This window comes from Vespa mandarinia, chromosome 21 (genome assembly GCF_050613455.1).
Source record: "Vespa mandarinia isolate Hongniang chromosome 21, ASM5061345v1, whole genome shotgun sequence".
Lineage (NCBI taxonomy): Eukaryota > Metazoa > Arthropoda > Insecta > Hymenoptera > Vespidae > Vespa > Vespa mandarinia.
In genome coordinates, this window is record NC_140830.1 from 2,074,722 (window position 1) to 2,082,500 (window position 7,779).

Below are 7,779 nucleotides of genomic sequence, written 5' to 3' on the forward strand. Positions count from 1 at the left end.
TTGTTAGAAAGAGAGGAGAACGAAGAAGAAAGAGAAGATAACGAAGAAAAAAAAACAGAGACAGAGAGAAAGAGAGAGAGAGAGAGAGAGGTAGAGGAGGAAAAAAAAGGAAAAAAAAATTTGCGAAAAGCGTATCCCGATTGGGCGTGCCTGAAAGTTAATTTATTTAGTAGCCTAGAAGGAGAGACAAGTTCCTCTCTGTGGCGGGAGAACGGTTGGTGCCATTGTATCGGCAGGTTTTCACCACTTTGAAATATCACTCCCCCCACCCCCCCGCCCCTCCTAACCCCACTCAACCCACCCTTGTGCCCGGGCCCTGTTCTACCCTCTACTCTTTACCGTCACACCCCTTCATGGCCCGTCCCACTCACCCTCTTCTCAAGCCTTCTATCCTCTACCATTATACATATACATACTGCCACTATCACCATTACTACCAGCTACTAATACCACTATTCCTGTTGTTGTATTGTTACTAATACTAATACTATTGCTACTACTATCGCTACTACTATAACCCTTCTCATCTCCCCCTCACCTCTTTGCCACTCAGCATTAGACTCTAGTCCCGTGGGTAGGAATTAATTTCACGGGGGAAACAACCGAACCGTGCATGTATGTATGTATGTATGTATGTATGTATGTATGTATGTATGTATGTATATATATGTATGGGTTTGCGTACGTATATGCAAGCAACGGCAGAAGGGCGGTACGTACGTGCCTCGATTATAAATGGTCGCATTGAAACTTTTCGCTGGGCGAAATTGACGTATAAATACCTCGAAACTCTCTCTCTCTCTCTCTTTCTCTCTCTCTCTCTCTCTCTCTCTCTCTCTCTCTCTCTCTTTCGGCACAATTCAAATTCGTTCTCCTTTCTCGATTCATTTCGATATTTCCTTTTTTTATTTCTTCATTTAAGGGTTATTTTTTCACTCTCTATATTTTTTTTTATATATCTTTTCTTTTTTTTTTTACTCTTTCCTCTATCCCTCCTTGGATTATTTTAACATATAAATAAATAAATAAATATATATATATATATATATATATATATATCAGTGAAGTTAATATTGAGGATGGATGTTAATTTATTTAATTTTCGTCGTTTTTAATTTATTTATTAATCTGATATATTATTATTCGATATTTTTCATCTTTCGTATTTGGAGAAAAATCACATATATTATGTGAAATAAATAATCCCTTTATACGCATATTTTCTATTAAATTTTCGAAAAAGATTTATCGTAATATTATTATATTAATACGATATTATACCAATATATATGTATTAATTCTATCATAATATTATATATACGATAGCATAATTTATAAGAATATACAAATTAAATATTAACATACTAGGAATACGATTATATATCAAGCTAATAGGTATCATTTAGAAAATTATTAAATATCTCGATTGACATTCAATTTTTCTCGATGAAATGATATAAGAATTAAGAGAAAGAAAAAAAAAAGAATAATAATAATAATAATAATAATAACAATAATAAAAAAATAAAAAACATAAAAGAATGCATATACGTATATACGTATTCGTGCATACGAACAATTTTTTTACATCGCGTTATAGGAGCTGACACAGAAAGAGAGAGAGAGAGAGAGAGAGAGAGAGAGAGAGAGAGAGAGAGAGAGAGAGAGAGCAAAACAAAACAAAACAAAACAAAACAAAAAGAGAGAAAAATAGAATAATGAGAAATAAGAAGTGAAAAACTTGATTGATCTTTCGCAAAAAATGAAAAAGAAGTATCACGCGAGATTTGACACGATTGAGAGTAAAATATAAAAAGTATAAAAAGGGAAGAAAAAAAGGAGGAATAAAAAAAAAAAAAAACAAATTGTTCGCTGACCGAAAAGCGCAAGGGCTTTTTCTTTCTTTCTTTCTTTCTTCTTCTTCTTCTTCTTCTTCTTCTTCTTCATTTTTTTTCTTCTTCTCTTTTTTCCTTTTTTTATTAACTCGATAATTCACACCCGTAGGATTCGCATTAACGACTTTTATCGAACCTCGTCGTACCTTTCACAGGGGCTCTCTTTTATAGCCTTTGGTCAACGACAAGGACCACATAGATGCGGGCTAACGTTACTCGTTAAGTTTCTATCCGAACTTGTTCTTCCTTCACGTAGTAACTACGTACATACATATATACAAACATACATACATACATAGGAATCATTTTATCATGGAGTTAAGCGGTTCATCAAGAGAGAATTTTTACGAGCATTTTCTCAAGTCCGATCGTTGATACTTCGGGACGTTTTACAACCGATTACATCTATTACGATCATTCTTTGTGATATAGTCAATGTAAAAGTTTTCAAGAATTAATCCACAGAGTCGAACCAAAAGTTTTCACTCTTATAGTTTTATGATGATATCTAAAAAGAACGAGAACGAAAGAGAAAAAGAGAGAGAGAGAGAGAGAGAGAGAGAGAAAGAAAGAAAAAAAAATTGTCACACGAAATGAAAGTCTAAAAAAGAATTGATTTTTAATTAATCATTTGGAAACTTTTGATCAACCCTATATATATATATATATATATATATATGCTAGTTCATATTAGTATCAAGCTTGTTGATATTGTTATCAATTATAATAACGACGTTGATTAATTAAACATTGTCTCGATTGTCTTCTTTTTTTTTTGTCTTTTTTTTCTTTTTTCTTTTTTATAATTTTACTAATTATCTAATATATCATACATGTTCATTGATTGTATTAGATAATTCGTAGATCGTAAAATAATGAATCCACTCGAAATGTAATTATTTTAAATCGTAAATTGGAGTAATACCTTGAAGAAACGTAATACGAGGAATTAATTACGAACGTACGAATAAATAAAACGTTGAATAATTGATAATTTTACGATGGATATAACAATTGCATCTGTTACGATTATTTTTGTAATTACGTTGGACGTAAAAGCAAAAAGAAAAAGAAAAAAAAATAAGCAAAAAAAAAAAAAGAGAGAGAGAGAGAGAGAGAGAAAAAAAAAAGAAATAGAAGAAAGTAATCTAACTCGTTTGTCAGATATTACTTTTTCCTTTCTTTTTAATTTTTTTCCCCCGTTCCTTTTTCATTTTCATTCGAAAGATAATAACGAATTTGAAGTATAGAAGGAGAGAGAAAAAAAAAAAAAAGAAAAATACGGAAAAATCCATGGATTTATTAAAAAAAAATATTATCGGACAACGGTACTTCGTTAAACTATAATTAATAATAATAGTGGGACAAAAAAAAAAAAAAAAGAAAAATAATTATCTTCTTTCTTGCCGATTTCTCTTCGATCATCTCAATGTCATATTTATCAATTATTTGAATACTTTTGTAAAAATATTTTTCTTTTCTTCGATCCGATCCCTTCCCCCCTACCTCCCTCCCACTTTTCCATCCACCCACCCTTCCATCCTCCCACCCTCGCTCCCTCAGTCATTGGAAATTATCGTATAATACGGATTTGAAGTATTGAAAAAAGAAAGAAAGAAAGAAAGAAAGAAAGAAAGAAAAAAAAAGGAGAAAAGGAAAAAAAAAGGAGAAGAAAAAGAAGAAGAAGAAGAAGAGGAAGGTAAGATAGAAGATAAATACTACGGGACGAGTTATCGAAGTATTGTCGAATAAAAATTCTCGAGGATCGTCAAATATCGTTTTTAGAAAGATGATCGAGAACTATCTTCACAGTAACGTTCCGAAGAGTTAGGTAGCTTTGAAAGTTTAGCAATATTGGTCTATTCGGGTTCATCCTCGGATTATTGGCCCGTTGTCCTGTAAACCGCCCTCGAGCGGATTCGGTCACCAACTAGATCCGCGGTGATCCGCGCTTCGTATTCAACAACAGTCCAGCCCCAACATGATATCGCTCGTCTCTTGTCTCTCTCTCTCTCTCTCTCTCTCTCTCTCTGTCTCTGTCTCTATCTCTCTGTCTCTTTGTCTCTCTCTCTCTCTCACTCTCTCTGTCTCTCTGTCTTTCTGTCCCTGTCTGTCTATCTCTCTCTCTCTCTCTCTCTCTCTCTCTCTCTCTCTCTCTCTCTCTCTCTCTCTCTTGTCATACTGTGAAATACATACTCGATATCGTAACTCGTTGTTTGAACAATATTACCATAATCAGATAAGTACATCTATATATATATATATATGTGTATGTGTGTCTATTTCAAAAATATATATATCATTATATCTTCTATGAGAGAAATATATAGATAGATAGAGAGAGAGGGAGAGAGAGGAGGCAGGAAAGAGAGAGAAAAGAGAAGCAATTCGATTTATTTTCTTGAGATATAAAAATATATATATATATATATATATATATCATAACATCATGGTTATTTTGAACAAATAAAACTAGAAAAATAAAAATGATATTACGACTTATTGTATCATCATTTATATCTACTAGTAGATATAATATTATTACTATACTAATAGTAAGTATAAGTATGACATATACTTATGGTAATACTTTAATTAAATATAATATTTACATTGTAGAATTTATTAATATATATATATATATATATATATATATATATATATATATATGCATATATGTAATTATATAGAAAATTTTATTTTATTAATTTTATTAGACTTATCTAATGACGTATTTATCACATTTTACACACGCATATTCTTCTACATATATATATATATATATATAAATATTTGTATGTATATTTGATTCTTCGCGATAAGTTGGCACACGAACATTTTCTATGTCATACCAAAACGTTACACGTAACATTAGTGAAACGTTGGCGTCCCGCCTGAAGTACCAACTCCAGTTTGAAATATTAGTACCGTAACGTGTGTTCCTTCCGTCGTCTACGTCGTTTACGTCGCGTTTCAACGACGTTTCAAAATTTTCCTCTAAATTTTCCTCCCAAATTATGTATATATATATATATATATATATACATACATATCGCGAATATACATCCAAACATATTCATCCACCTATACACAGACACATACATGCACATACGCACATATACACGTGTACATACAAGTTTGCGGTACGCATTGCCTTTTCCGAAAATCGTTTTAGAATATATATATATATATATATATATATATATATATATATATATATATGTATTAGATACGTGACGTCGGACACTCGTTTTACGTGTAGACATCGAAACCAAACGGCGACATCGGTTCGAATTCAACAAACTTTTATTTCGTATATCGCGTGTAAATGTCTTTTCTAGAGAAATGGGAGTTGAAACGGGGGTTGAAACGGGTGGTTGGAATGGGAGATAGGGAATGAGAGGAAAATAAAAAGAAGGAAAAAAGATGGAGAAAGAGAGAGAGAGAGAGAGAGAGAGAGGGAGAGAATACGGTGACGTGTAATTGCATACATACATATATACATATTATATATACACATGCATACATATATTCATACATAAATATATATATATATATATATATATAATGGAACGTTAAACGAGGAAATATTCTTGATCGTAGTCATAAAGGGATTTCACGAAGGGACATTACTAAAGGTCACATTTTCTCTCATCATTTCGTAATAACATCATTTTATCAAATTATTGATTATCCGACGTTCATATCTATCAACTTACTTCTTTTCGTTCTTTCATTCGAATGCTTTTTTTCTTTTCTTTCTTTCATTTTGTTTTTCTTTTCTTTTCTTTTCTTTTCTTTTCTTTTCGTTTCTTTTCTTTCGACGTCGTACGTCGAAGAAACGCGAACAAGAAATATCCTTGATTTGTCGCAAAAGTAAAGGGATTCTCTCTCACGTAGGGACCTTTAAAGAAAAGGGTAGAATTTTTAGTTTTCTTCTTTTTTACTTATCATTTCGATTGACTTCGTAGTCCCTTTGATCGAATTAATTTGTCTATTCTATCGTCATATCTAACGATTTACATTCTCTTTGACTTTTTTCTTTTACTTTTTCTTCTTCTTTCTTTTTTTTTCTTTTTTTTCTTTTTTTCTTTTTTCTCTTTTTTCCTCTCTTTTCTCTTCTCTTCTTTCGGGGGAAATAAACTCGGAATGCGAGCGGAAAACGTGAACGTCGAGACACGAAACCGAAAACGGGAAACGATTCTGAACATTCTACGTGACGTTCGGAAACGTTGACACTCTGTTAACGGATAGCTCGATAAACTTTGAGTCGGTCTTCTCTCTCATCGACATACGCTCTATCAATCTCTCTCTCTCTCTCTCTCTCTCTCTCTCTCTCTCTCTCTCTTTCTCTGTTTCTGTCTTCGAATACTCGATCGAGACGATAAACTGCAGTACAGTGTATACTATCTCTTAGAAATAGACTGCGTGCTATGCTTCTAGGTTTTACTAATACGAAATATCGAAAGATTTCTATTTATTATCGAAAATTATACCATAAATTAATTCTTACGACAAAAGAATTTTATCTAGTATCATTTTTGTTTCTTTCATTTCATTTCTTTTCTTCCTTCTTTTTTCTTTTTTTTTTTCGTTACAAGCTTCACATCTCGCGTTCTATAGAAGTTCTATAAGATATTATTATTTTATTATTGATAGTATAATGCCGATAATTCGTTCATTTAAATATCAATTGTAATTATATCGAAAATATTTAATTGTAATTATTTTTTCTTTTTTTTTTTTTTTCCTTCCTCTTCTCCTACACAGAATGCATAGCTTAAATACATTTATGTTTTTTTTTTTTTATTTTGTTTCAAATTAATACACGATTAAATTTTCAAGACTCTTTTTTTAAAGGTATATCATTATCTATGATTAAGTGATCGATGGTAAAGATTATTTTTTATTTATTTATTCATTTTTTTATTCTTTCTTTTTTTTTCATAAAATAAAAGGAAATAATTATTATTTCGAATAATAAACGTAGAAACAGCGCCGAAACATTGCATTTTCATTAATTGTCGTATTAGACGAAGAAGAAGAAGAAGAAGAAGAAGAAAAAAAAAAAAGAAAGAAGAAAAAACAAAAGTTGAAAACGATTATAATATCTTCAAGATAATAAATAATTTCTACAATTTCATTTATTTCCAAACGAAGTTAAAAAAAGAAAAAAAGAAAACAAATAAAATAAAAGGGAATATTATACGTCATACATGGTGTGTCTTTGTGAAGGGATATACATATATTATATATATATATATATTATATATATAATATATATATATATATATATATATTATGTATATATATATATATATATATATATATATATATGCGTATGATTGTAATCACAGAGATAGTAATAAAGCGTAAAAATTATTTGGCTAGTTATTAGAAACATCAGAGAGACGTTAGTTGCACTTAGTCGAAGTAACTCGGCTATTAATTCTCTTTATTGTAAATCAGAAAAAAAGAGCTGGCTAACGCTTGAGCCATTCTGGGGAAAAAAAAAAAAAAGAAAAAAAAGGAAGCAACGTCGTGTCGTTACTTTTTATCATCCTTAAAACTAGCACGGAAGACTATCAAAACCGTAACAACTATCGTAAAGCGTTAGCCTCGAACCATAGAAGAGGATTACTATGTACTGTAATTACCTGCTTTAATCGGGGAAGATGATCGGCGTAATGTTTTATTTTTTTCTTTTTTATTTTTTTAAAATGCCTCTCTATGAAGAGTCTCCATTTTCTATTTCTTTTTTCTTCCTTCTTTTCTTTTCTCTCTTTCTTTATGAATTTTAAAACCATTGTCGTAACATATGGTCTAATAAGTTTTAAAATAATACAAATGTAATGATTTATTTAAAAGATTTTTTTTTCCTTCT